The 14,373-nt window shown below is 41.3% G+C and overlaps 1 protein-coding gene across 4 annotated transcripts in view; it reads right to left on the bottom strand.

The window, feature by feature from the left end:
- Positions 1-14,373, bottom strand: part of AKAP6 (A-kinase anchoring protein 6) — a 555,986-nt gene that overhangs the window by 202,687 nt on the left and 338,926 nt on the right. The gene's annotated exons all lie outside the window — the stretch shown is intronic.

Below are 14,373 nucleotides of genomic sequence, written 5' to 3'. Positions count from 1 at the left end.
TTAGCCCTATGTACACATATACAAATCCATTAGAATAGTTGTGCTTGATTCAGCTCTGTTTCTCAGTCATCACACAAACCGCAGAATATAGAAATGGATTTAGGATTTTTCCTGAGAAGCCAAATGCTTTTGAAATCCTTGCTTCTTAAGCTTATTCCTTAAAATGTAACACTGCCTTACAAATGAATACATCAAACATATTGGGGGTCATTTTACTCTCTTGATAGTTATTCAAAAGACAAAAACTAGGGCTGATGTTGTGGTGTGGTTGGTTAAGCCCCCTGCTTGTGACACCAGCATCATATAATTATGAGACTAGTTCAAATCGCAGCTGCTCTAGTTCCCATCCTAGCTCTCTGCTAATATCCCTGGGGAAACAGTGGAGGATGATCAAGAGCGTGGGGTTCCCACATCCATGTGGAAGCTGCAAATGGAGTTCTAGATTCCTGGATTCAGCCATGTAGGGACTGAACCTGTGCATGGAAAAACTATCTTTCTCCCTTCCTCTTCTCTCACTGCCTCTAATTTCTGTGTAACTATGCTTTTCAAATAAAAACTCTAAAAAGGAAGACAAAAAGTGCTGTCTTGGTAGGAAACTAACTCAGAGCCATGTATTCAAGGAATCCTTCCTAATGCCCTAAGTGCAGCTAACTGCTCCCTCCTTGCTGTTTTAGAATTTAGCAAACTGTAGATCTTTGTATTCTTTTTAAAAAGATGTATTTTTATTGGGAAGGTAGATCAGATTTATGGAGAAAAGGAGAGACAGAGAGAAAGATCTTTCATTTACTGGCTGCAATGACCAGAAGTGAACCAATCTGAAGCCAACAGCCAGGAGATTCTTCTGGGAGGCACAAATTGGGTGCACAGTCCCAAGGCTTTGGATCATCCTCCACTGATTTTCAATGCCCTAGCAGGGAGCTAGATAGGAAGTGGAGTGGCCAGCACATGAATCAGCACCTAAATGGGATCCCAGCATTTGCAAGGTGAGGATTTGGCCATTGAGCCATTGCCCTGGGCTTTACTGCTTTATTCTGTACTCAACCACCAAATTGTAGAATTCAAAGAATTGCCAGTTTCACAATCATATCTGTCTCATGTCACATAGTTGTTTGATAAATATTTGCAAACACTATGGATATCAGTTGAACTTGATCAATAACATTCTTTAAGGGGGCAGGTTTTAATTTAAATACTTCAAGAAACACATATGGTTTTGCAAATATATTTTCACCTCTAGAATGCTATGAAGCATTCCAAATACAGGCATTCCAATGCAACATGATCATAGTTATGGTAACCAATATATTAAATCAATACTTAGTCCTCAGATGAAAATTCATTCCTTGACTTGACTAAGTGGAACAAACACAGACTTGGAAATACTGTTTGCCAAATTTTAGTTTCTCCAAGATGGGGCTCCAAAATACACAACATTATTTGTTCTCATTGATTATTAGTCATATGCACCACACTGCACTTAATATTAAGAATATTTGGCAGAAGTTAGAAACAATACAGGTTCAGCTGGAATGCAACTGGGTTTAAAGAACTTAAACATAAATTGTGAAATCAGGTATCCATACATTTACTTAAAAACCATGTGCTGTGGCTACTTGTCATGCCAGCTGGGTAATGAATATTTGCAGGGCATAAAGCACAGCTTCTAGCACCACAGAGTAACTACCCAAAAGCTGCAGTTACTCCTGTCACAAGTAGAAGAAACACATGCTGAGTCATCCTGCATGCTCACTAGTGAATCTTGCTTCTACTTTCCTCAATGACAAAAAGATGTCTTAAACTCAGAAGACAGCAACAGAATGACCCAAAAATATCAGAAATGACAGGTGCAGATCAAGATTCGGGATATGAAGAATTTTGACTAAAAAATTACCAACAAAATCGACCCCAAAATGATGAATAATTTCATCTGACTACAGGCAGAGGATAAAGCACCAGCCATATGTGAAAGAATGAGATAATACAAGTTCCCCAAGGGTTGGTTCACCATTTCTTGTGTTAGCCTCTTTTAGTTTGATATGTGGTTAAATTTTTTTTAAATGTCAGTGCACAAAAATTCTGCTGCTTTTGATGAAGCCAAACAATAGTTGAAATAAAAATTAAACATTTATTTTCATTTGAGAAGGAAAAAGAACCCAGAGAGCCATAAAGGGAAAAGGAGGCGATGGAAAGAGAGGGAAAAGAACTTCCACGCACCGGCGCACTCTCCAAATGCCTGCAGCAACTGGGACTGAGAGTAGGAGCTGGGTGCTTCATCCAGGTCTCCTGGACAGCTGGCATGCATCCAACCACCAAGCCATCACCTGCTGTCTCCCAGCATGCACATTAGCAAGAAGCTGGAACCCAGACAGAAACCAGAGCTTGAACGGATGTACCCTAACACAGGTTGGTTAACCAGCTTTTCTTAATCATTAAGCCAAATATCTGCCCCAATATTATTTTACAGTCAAAATACAACTGCTTTTTGTAACTGCTGTGGAAATTCTAAACTTTGAAATAATGTCATGCAGAATGAAGGATGTATGCATTTCAGGAAGAAGGGACGTTGGAAAAGAGAAACAGTGAAGGTCAATCTGAGAACACCGACATTAAGGAGGGAACCTATTCTGGAAATTTCTTCATAGCCACCAATAGAGCCTATCGCTCCATTTGATTCACTGTTTACTCACAACAGACTTGTGTTGAATGGCTGGCAATCATGAGTTCTGAAAGAAGTGCATCAGGCCTATTGACATGCCAGAGTGAAAGAAAACCTAAGGACTTTGAGGAGGCCTGTAATTTGACATCATTGAAACCAAGAGCATAGCACAGATGCAGCTGGAACTGGCTCTGCCTCGAGATGATGTGAAAACATCTGATTAGGAAATTGGAAAATATGAGGTATTCATTATCATGGAGAAATAATCTGATAAGCTTGATGTTGCAGAAAAGAATCATTTAACATAACTATTACCTACATGGTACAATATTGCTTGATTTTCAGGTGCACCTATTACCCATTAATAACATTAACCAAAGAATTCACAATGGGCCTCTGAAGAAGGCAGCCAAGCAGGCACATTAACAAAATCATCACTGAGATTTCTGGCTGCTAAAGGATTCTGTAATAAGCACTCCCCATTTTGCTATCACCTCTTCCCTAGAGAAGGAAGCTTAGATGGAAGAGTTTTGTATGTTTTCTTTTTGTTCTTAAAACTTGATACTCGGACATGTTTTCATTCTTGTGCTACTAACACATTTCGTCAACAATGCCTGATGGCATATAATCCCTCTGCAACAGCCGCAGCATTCCCTTAAAATGCAGGGCATTCTCTGTACACCAAATTTATGGCAGGAACATTGCTACAGGCGGGTGCCACAGTCCAAGGTCATTGATCATGTAAATTCCATAAATATGAGTAATTTGGGTCCTGGGGAACATCAGATCTTTTAAAGCACATTTTAAAAGCAGCATGTAAGTGAATGGCTTGACGAGACTAACTAGGGAAATGGAAACACACAAGGACTATTATAAAGCACTGGATTATCTAAAAGGTGATACATCAGGGGTTGACCAGTGGGCATTTCCATACTGCAGGTGCTAGCATCACCAGAAATCTATACGCATTATTTATGAGCCAAACCCAAATTCAGATGCACTCACTGATTTTCTGATTAGACTTCATACAGCAAATAAAATGATATAACTAATCCTATTCCTGTTACCCTTCAAAAAAGCCCAGTTTGGTGGTAATATGAAGGCAATGGGGACATGACGCGAACCCAAGAAAGTGTAGGTCTTGATGAAAGGAAAAAATAAACATGACAGATGAATATTCATGAAGAACCATCAATATCCACAGCTATAGAACTCCTAGTACCAGGAATAGTGGGGAGGACCATTCAAAGGCTGAAATACTCGAAAAGGATGAGTTTGCAGCAGCACTGCATGAACACAGATTTCTCAACATGACATACAAGGAATATTGTATCATTTGGAGTCTGCTGATTTGTGAATAGTCAGATAGGCTAAAAAGACTTACTGAGTCTTTTCTGACCTGATTTTAGCTTTCTTAAAGGTGTAAATTCATAAAATAAACATTTATGGAGCAGTCACTGCCAGACCTACTGAAATAAAAGTTAACAATACACAGCTCTTGTCTTCATATAATTTATGGTCTATTGGATAAAAGAGATAAGAAAGCAAGTAGCTTTAAATGTCCCGGCAAGGATAAATGTGTAATTAGGGTCCAGTATATAATACAGAGTGGCAGGCCATAACTAAACCCAACAATGATATGCTTACCCTGGTGAGAGCCAAGCTTTGTTTTGTTTTGAATTGAACAGTTAAGTTGCATTCCGCGTGAGTGTGGTAAGTGCTGGATAGGTGCTGTAGAGACCCACACTGGGATTCAGGCTCAGCAGGCCTAGCACAGAGTTTCTGGGGAAAGAACTGACTCGTTCACTGGGTTAATGACGCTAGTATTGCATGATATGGTGTGGCTGGGGCAGGGTGGAAGTAGTGCGGAACAGCTGTGGCTAAACAGAGGTTGATCCCAAGAACCATGAAAGAGTCATGGGAGAAAATGCCATATCAATTTGAGAGCATGACTGGCACGGATCTGTGATATGAAAAGTTATTTCTGTCCACTGCACACAGAGTTGGCTTTTAAAGAGCAGGCTAGAGACACTGAGGCCAGTTAGCAGGCTGCTGCGATAATGCAGGCCAGATGTTTCTACATGTTTGTTTTTAAAATTAAAAAGTTATGCTTTTTCTTCTAAATGAATAAAAGGAGGGAAAAATGGAGAAAATCTTCTGTCTTTTTAAGCGTTTCTCAGTGCATGAGAGCAGCATGTGTCAGAACTTAGCTCGCTGGCTGTTCTGATGATAAATACCAGAGGTTATTAGTCAGGAGTCTCCAAATGTGAAAGACATATTGAACTGATGAACTTTTACTCCCACTGTCATTTTAAAGAGATGGTCTATATGCTGATGAATAAGACACTTGATGACACTTTTTCTTCGTGCAAAAGATTTTTACTACCCTACGAAAATGAAGACTTGTCTTTTCACAAGGGCAGGAGGAAGGATGTGTGCTCAGTCAGCAGAGCCAAGGCTTGACAAGGCACCTGCTATCCACCTCAGGCCGGGTCTGCCTGGCTCCCCTCGGAGCTGAGCCAACCCCTTTCCCCTGCTCACAGGGGCTCTGGGTGGGGAAGAGCTGATGCAGAGCCTGACAGCTGCTCTTCTCCTCCCCACATCACCATCTACACAGGGTGCTCAGATGCCCCTAACCCTAACCCTCAAATTATATCTTCAAAATGGCATAGGCACTGGGAAACTTCTATGAATAAACATTTGTTTGGGATCTCCTAAAAGTTTGCTAAAACCTCACACAGCCACTAAAATGAAGGCTATACGAACACATGGAGAATATAAAGGACAAACAAAAGTAAAAACTAAAGATACTAAAGATACTATGATACCTATGTAAACAAACAGCTGGCATACACAGAGAAAGACAACCACAAGAAAGCATAAGCCAATGTTCAGATTTCCAGAGAGGGTAGACCTTGTACTTTGTGTGGTCTGACCTTACAGAGCAAGTTCCAAAACACAAAGCAGAAACAATGATACCCAAACTGCTGGCTGTTGTGAGAAATAGAGATAACGAATGTACAGCATTGAAGCTGCCTGGCAAAGACCAGAACTAGAAACAATCACCAAGGACTTTTTAAAATGTCTCTGTTTTCCCAACGTTCTGTGTCATAAACGACACTTTGTGACATTTCAGATGGCATTTCACCTTGGTCGCATTTCTCTTAATTTCTCAAGAGTACCTTATAGGTCTCCTTTGCTTTTGTGTCAAAACTCGAGCACAGATACCCTCAGGGAACACTCAGAAAAAAAGCTGTTATTGAGACGTGGGAGAGAACAAATCCAGAAAGAGAAGCCAATGATCGGCTCTCCCTTTGGACTCAAGCTTGTGCCCTGAGACATACCATGTGACTCTTCTGGCTTCTGTTTCCTTATCTGTAATTCAGGCATTTTCAGCTCCATATTTTCCAGTCTTTGACTCCTCTGATTTTATCTTCTCTGAACCAGGCAGTTAAGGATGGGCAGCTTAGGAGGACGTTTAGTTCTTTAAATCAGAAAATGTTCAAAGGGGGAAGCATCCCCACGGCCATCTAACCACGCATCTACCCCGCAGCAGCTCTGTCCCCCAGCCGGCCCAGGCAGATGTGCCCATTCTATTTTTAACCGACTCCAGCGAAGTGTCTTCCAACTTCTCACTCTAAGTCCACAACATTTCTTCTAAGGAATGTAAGAGTTCTGTGAAGAACAGGGAGAGCTTCCCTCTGCTCCAGATTCTTCTGCCAAATCATCTCTCCAGTGTATGGGTTGGAAATCAGAAGCATTGTGAGAACATGCCAACAAAATCCACATGTCCAATCAATCACCGAGCCCTGCCAATTTATTTTTTCATCCTCACCTCTCTCTATTGACTCAAAATGTCTGGGATTCAGGGTCTCCTCAACATCTCTTGCTAGTTATGGTTTCTCCACCCTCTTAAAGTTGCTTTCAGTCTATACTTGTCATGTGCATATGAAGGTGCAAGCATGTTCTGTCTGAAGTTTGACAGCCATGGTCATGAACAAGGTGAACATGGTCTCTGTCCTCACAGAGCAGTCTGGTGTGTGTGCGCATGTGTTTGGGAGTGGTGGGGGGGACAGGGGTGGGGAAAAGAGTGGAATAAACAGGGACTTGCCAGCAGCTGCATCAAGGGAGCTATGACATTGTGGGAGAGGGCCTATGGGAAGCAAGGACTCTAGAACTGGACAGTCTGGGTTCAAATCCTGATTTCCCCATTACCAACTATGCTGGCGCCTACGGCATGGGATGATTGTGAGGGTAAGAATTCAAACAAAGCTAAACAAATCTTAATCACACTGTTAGGTGTTTTTACTGCACAAAATGATCTGGCTAGAAATCAACTCTGACAAAGGTCCTGTTCTGCACTGGTCTCTCCAGTGGCTCGCCAAGGCTGTGAGGGGTTAGTACAACCTCTAAGGCCCTCTGAGACCTGGGCCAAGTCAGCTCCTTAGGCCCCAAATGGGCAGTGAAATGTGCCTGAACTGTTTCAGTGTTCCAGCTTACATCCAGTGCCTCACTCTTTGAACATCATCTCTTGCTGGCACCTCTGCACCCTCCCCTTTCCCAGGCTTTCTCATCTTTGAGGCCTCCTCTCAGTCACCCCCATATCAAGCACTGCCTGCCATTGTTCTACCTTTCACATTTTGCTGCCTCCAGCAACCACAGTCCCGTGCAGAGCTTGAACCCACACTGAGTGTGTTGCATTAAAATGAACAGATGCATCTGCTCCCCACATGTGAGGTCCTTGAGAGGGGAAGGGCACGTCTGCTAATTTTTGTGTCTTTAGTGCCTAGGACAGTGCCTGGCACATGTCAAATGTTCAGCAGAGGGAGTGCACAGAAAGTCCTGTCAAAAGCCTTCCATGCAGCTTTCAAGCAGCCTGTGCTATTTGGGGAGATATTGGTGCAATCACTCTTTCCTTGGAAGTGGTTGATAAATGTCCCCAAATTTTGCTCAGTGAACACCATGTAAATGAGCTGTCATGTTCCTTCGCTTACAAAATTACTTGCCAATTACACTTAGATGATCCTAGCATAATTGCCATGTAAACTGTACCCTGGCTGAGGTAACCCAAATCATCAATTTAACTTTACTCTCTCATCATACGGTATTTGCCACATAATTAAATAAGTGGTCAGCTAGTACCACAATTGTATTTTTCTCCAAGAAAATGAAGTGGCTACATTTGTCATCGATTTATTAGTTATGACAATCTGTAACACATCACTAGGTGTACCGGAAGCTTGAAGCAAAAGAATAGTGTACTCCTGAGGAAAAAGGTCCTGAGAGTTTGACCAAAATGATAGCATCGTAAAGTCTTTCTTTTCCAGTAGCAGAGGAAGAGAAAGAAACAGTGGCAACTAAGCTGTAAAGGTAAAAACCTCCTTCTCCTGAGGGGACTTCTCCTGAAACCTCAAATCATCAAAGCTCTGAAACAACTTACATTTATTTCAAACAGTTATACAGTGTATGCGTGTGTGTGTGTGTGTGTGTGTGTGTGTGTGTGTGAGATACAGAGAGAAAGAGAGAGAGAAAGAGAGAAAGGGGGAGAGAGAAAGAGAGACAGAGACAGAATGAGAGAGATATAAATGCATCTTACTGAAGTTGACATTCTTTTTGGATGGACTGGCATAAATATTTGTATATGATAACTTCTAGATGGGAGAGTTCCTCAGTGTGATGGTGCCTCAGAGTGACAAACATTACATTTACCTCTCTCGATGCTGTGTCCACACCTGACACATGTAATAACACTAACTTCCCAGCATGGCTACATTAAGCCAAATGGATTGTCAGAAAAAGGTTCTCTCTGAAGAGACCATTTGACTTCTAGAACACACTGCTTGGAAGCCCTGGTTGAAAATGAGGTCAATCCTGCCCCAAATCTCAATCTCTCCCCCCTAAACGGAATAACCAATGTATAGCAGCCCCTACCAATGTGGAGGCATCAGGGTGATGAATGAATAGTAGCACATCATTCACACGTTTATCTCCTATCATACAGGTCCAGGTGAAAACAGCAGCACTTCAGAATACTGTGTGGATTTAGGACAATCCTTGAAAGACTCAAGTTGCATTAAAAAGCTGTTGGGTGGCCTGGAGCATATCTACACCAACTCTTACGTGCTCCATGCATTTGAGAAGGGGAGCCAAACTATTCTGAAAATAAATTTATAAACTTCCTAATGTCAAATCATGAACAGCTGGTCAAGCCATACAGCCTTCATATTTTCAAACCATACCATTACCTGTGGAATTTTTTTTACATCTTTCTGATGTCTGAACTAACATTTTTATTTTCCTGTGTTTTGTGCCAAAGGAAATGAATTCATCTTGAAAGCAGAAGGAAGCATTCCTAATTTTATACCCTTTTTAAGTGTTTTTCTTTTCACAAATATAACAAACAATGCTCAGAGGGCCCTATGGCCAAAGTTCATTTTGTTTTGCAAATGGTAGATGAAATAACTCCACTTGTAGACACACCAGGTTATTGTTTGATGTTTTAAAACACTAGTTCCATCTTGGGGCTGTTCGCATACACTATGGCTGTTGATTTTTGTTCATTAATTTTGTACCCTGCCACTCTACCAAACTCTCGTACAAGTTCTAGCAGTCTCTGTATTGAGTCTCTTGGCTCTTCTACATAAAGAATCATATCATTTGCATATAGTGAGAGTTTGACTTCTTCGTTTCCCATTTGGATTCCTCTGATTTCTTTTTCTTGTCTTATGGCCTCAGCGAGTACCTCTAGGACTATGTTGAATAGTAGTGGAGAAAGTTCTTTGTGGCCAAATGGGCCAAACTGGAAACCATAATGCTAAGGGAAATGAGCCAATCCCAAAAGGTAAAATACCACATGTTTGCCTTAATTTAAGATGATATGCTGTTATGTATAACATGTTATGTTTTGAATGTTATATGTTGTGTATAAACTAAAATTGAAATGTCAATGAGGTGGTCACAGAAGGTGGCTGGGAACTCGCATTTACTTTTAACATATTGGTTACTCATTACTATGTCAATTAATTCCATAATGATGTAAATTTTTGCTGATGGTATGTTGGAGCTTTCAATTGACTGGGATGATACTCTGCTGGCTCTGTCTTCAGACCAGAGAGGGTATACCTAAGAAGCCGTTGAACTTGACTGGACAATAAGATCCTGGACTCTATGTTTGGTATACGCTTGCAATGGGGGAATCTCAACTGAACTTGAGCTGTGGTTATGCAACAAGGTGGAGGAATCCACCATGGTGGGAGGGTTTGGGGAGGGGTGGGGAGAACCCAAGTATCTATGTAACTGTGTCACATAATACAATGTAATTAATGAAGTTAAATAATAAATAATTTAAAAAAACACTAGTTAGAATTTGCTGCCATTAATAGTTGCAACACAGTCCTTACAAATGCTCATTGATTCATTTAGGAGATATTTTTATTACCGATTATGCACGTGCAAGGTTAGGGGTCAAAGGAAACCTTAGCGTGACAAACTGTCCACCAAGTAAGTAACAGTCAGAAGGGAAGAACAGAGGGGGAGATGGGTGGGCAGGATTTCAGCTGCTTATCCTACATGTGCTCATCTACAGAAGATGCACACAACTTTACCACCACAAAAAAATTTTCACCCATATACAACATGCTTATTTGATCTTCACTGTAACCCTAAGTAGATATAACATGCATTTTCTGGCTAAGATAAAGATACAAAGTTTTTATCTGAATATCATTTATTAAAGGTGAACTGTTCTAAGATTATTTATTATAGGTGAATCTCAAAATTCCACATAATATGGTGTTCAATAGGATCCACATGTGTGTCTACACAGGGAGAGATATGAAACGTGCCCACGCTCCAGCACATAAAAGTTACTATTCTACACTGAGTTTCTTTCCCCCCACTCCGGGCATAGATATACCCCGTGGTGCAAAGCCTATCTCAACAGTCTCCACAGTGATTGCTATAGCAACACACCATACAGAGAAATGCTTAGTAAGTGTGGCACTTCCCCAGTATTCTAACTAAAAGTCAGTACTTCCCAAAAAGAACAGTAAATGAAATAATTAGTAAAATGTTTGGCAGCCAGTAATTTTCAAACCAATGAAAATTGCTATGTATTAAGGCCCAGAAGTCCTTAGACTAAGTCAGGCAAAAAGTATACTGGCAGGTGCTTTAAACATTGTCAAGATGCTTTTCAAATCAGCAGGAAAGACCACACTATTTGTCTCCCAGATGTACCAAATTCCTTATATGAACAAAGTAACTGGGTGCAAGACTTTCATGGGGCTAAACTGAGCCTCCCTGCCTTAGTCCCTCCCCCCACTTCAACCGCAGTACCCTTCAGTGCTATAAATTTCTGATACTCCTTTCTCATCCTTGAATCCCAACAGGAACTAATTAGAAGCTGGACATTCCCAGAGACTTACAAATTCCCCAAAGAGAAATAATGTTGCTTCTCCCTACTATTCCTTCAGCAATTTGCCTTGAACTGATGGGACTGGAGGGGAGCAAGCAAGTGGACTTCAAAGCTCCTGTGAGGCCCCAGCCCAGTTCATCAAGGCTGAGGGAGATTGCACGCAGGCTGGCCAAGCTCACAGAGTCCGACGGAATACTTCCCACTGGCTGAGCAGGATGACTGCATAGCAGCTGGTGGTCTTGCGAAGTTCAACTTGATCGACCATAGCTGCCTCTCCACTCAGAAGAGAAAGGTAGGCATCAAAAATGGGGAAAAGAAAACTCTAACACATCCAGTGGAAAGTGGAGCAGAGTGGAGATAGATAGGAGGGTGAGGCAAATTTGCCTTTTTCAATATACATATGAGAGTGACTAAATCAGAAAAATAACACGAAGATCAAAATATATATAGAGAGGGAATCCTGTCTGCCAGCTATATTACCCATTAAACTGTATCCATTTTGGGGGCCCAGCGGCATGGCCTAGTGGCTAAAGTTCTCGCCTTGAAAGCACCGGGATCCCATATGGGCGCCGGTTCTAATCCCGGCAGCTCCACTTCCCATCCAGCTCCCTGCTTGTGGCCTGGGAAAGCAGTTGAGGACGGCCCAAAGCTTTGGGACCCTGCATCCACGTGGGAGACCCAGAAGAGGTTCCAGGTTCCCGACATCGGATTGGCGTGCACCGGCCCGTTGCGGCTCACTTGGGGAGTGAAACATCGGATGGAAGATCTTCCTCTCTGTCTCTCCTCCTCTGTGTATATATGGCTTTCCAATAATAATAAAAATAAAAAAAAATCTTTAAAAAAAATAAAATAAAAAAATTGTATCCATTTTTGTGAGTACTTGGGGTAATGTTATAATAAACATTTTTAAGTCCTTGATAACCAAAATGAAAGCCCCACTTGCAGGATTTACGCTTTCTTGTGGAGGTCACCTGAAATGGCAAGTACCATTCCAAAAAGGAAAAACAAAATTCAAGAAGGCATACTTACAGCGAAACCAGCCAGAAAGAGAAGGACAGATACCATATTTTCCCTCATGTGTGGGAATATGAGCACAGTTAATAATTACTAGAGGATGGAAGGGGACAGGCATGACAGAGGAAGGCATATAACAGACACCAAGTCAGAATGAGACCAAAGTTCCTGGTATTACACAGCATAGTTGGCAGAGTATAGCTTGCAATGAATAATCTATTGCATATTTTTAAAGAAAATAGAGAAGAGCCCTGAGATTCTAATCAAAATGTAATGACAAAGAGGGGAAAATGCTAATTACCTGATTGTATCAGTGTATGCTTATTAATATATCGCAGCAACATGTATGAAGACCAATCATTTTAAAAGTCTACTCTTAAATGTGGAGCAAAACCTCATACACGAACAAGCATGGACCTAAAACACATGCACAGACACAGGCCCTGCTCCCTTGCCAGGACCTGGAGCGGAAGCTGTCTCCAGAGTGTCACAAGTCCTCACTCCATGGAGTCCTAAGCTGCTGTTGGAGGCACAGAAAGGAGACTCTTAGCTGGTATGAAGAAAGTCAGAATGCTGCTTGAGCATTACTTGCAAATGTCGAAGGAGGCAGCTTAGATGCCCATCACCACGGGAATGGTTAAACACATTGTGGCACAGCCACACAAAAATGTCTTAAGCAGCTGCTAAAATGGACAGATCTTTGTATATGAATGGAAGGATACCTGCAAAATGTGAAAATATGAAAAGCAAGTTGCTAACAGGATGTATAACATGAACTTAGAAATCCTTACAATGTACCCATTTTTGCATGAAAATGTTCAAAAGAATGTACAATAAGTTGTCTACTTTGTCCCACAAGGGAGAATAAGGCTGCTTACTTTTAATTTTTATGCTCTCTTGCATGAAATTTTCCCAATGAATATAGATTTCCAGAGTGCCCTAATTACAGCACGTGTGTGAAAGACAACTTGCTTCACCTTTAGCATATGCCCGTGCTCCTCTCTGGATTCAGTCAACTGCCCCTTCTCTCCAGGTGATAACATTTATACTATCACACTGCCTGGTGTGCCCAGGAACCCCAGACTCACTCCCCACACAGAAACCCTCAGCATCTTCCACACTCTTTGCTACACTCAAGTCTTGCTCAGCCTGTCTACTGGAGGGCAGTGGGCCTCCTATCTTGTTCATAAGGACATTGGCAGCATTGAAGGAGACCAAGGCCAATGAAATGGATGTTCATCATCAGTGAGCCTCTAGAACACACCTGTTGCCATGTCATTCTAATCTGTACCTCCTTCCCTAACCAAATCCCACTTTCCCATTCAACCCTTACCAATCTTCACCATTTCTCTCGCTGCACAGATTGTCTTTAATCTACTCATGCAGCTACAGCCTCCCCAATCTTAAGTTGTCCTTTGCATGTCTCAGTAAGCAAAGTTCCTAGAATACACTGGTCCTTCTAGCAAGAAGCCCTAACCTGCTTGGGTATAGGGAAAGACTGGTAACGTGCTTATCTTTGACATGTTGACTGTGACGTGCTGGTCTGGCCCTCCAACTCTGCCTAACTGCATCACTCAAACTGCTAATGCATCCATTTTTTTTTTCAGTAGAAACCCCAAGAATATTTTTGTTTTTGAAACATTTTTATTCACATCATTGACAAGGGACTAATTCTCTTAATAACATAAAGTTATTCCATATACCTAGTAGTAAAAGACCAGTGAATACTCAGACTAGGCTGAAAATATGAGCAGAGAAAAGAAGGAGAGAGAGAGAGACAGAGAGAGAGAGAGAGAGAAAGAAAAAGAAAGGAAGATTATTCCTAAAGCTATGGAGATACACCCAAGTCCACTTAGAATGCAAGAAATTCTCCCCTACAATTAGATGCTGGTTGTGTCCATCACAGAACAAAGTTCAGCCATGTGGTAACCAACTCTGACATGCAGAAATAGGCATTCCCATGCAGGGCACAGCCTGTATGACGGCCAGTTTAGCAATATGTAAAATGGTAAACATGCCTATCCTTTGAGAAGCTTCACATGTAAGAAGGTATTTATTCTAAGGACACTCCATGCAACAGGAAGAACTGTCAAGGATATTAACTGAAACACTATTTCCAACAGAAAAAGATGGCCAACAGGCTAAATTCCCTTCACAATGGACAGGTTAAATAAAGTGTGTCATATTCATAAAAGGCATACTATCCAGCTATTAAAATATATTAAAATAAATATGAAAATATGAAAATATATTAAAATAAATATATATTTAATAATTTTCAAGCCTTGTT

The sequence above is a fragment of the Ochotona princeps genome, chromosome 6, assembly GCF_030435755.1.
Source record: "Ochotona princeps isolate mOchPri1 chromosome 6, mOchPri1.hap1, whole genome shotgun sequence".
NCBI lineage: Eukaryota > Metazoa > Chordata > Mammalia > Lagomorpha > Ochotonidae > Ochotona > Ochotona princeps.
The sequence above is the reverse complement of the archived record's forward strand: the minus strand, read 5'-3'. Positions and strand labels throughout refer to the sequence as shown.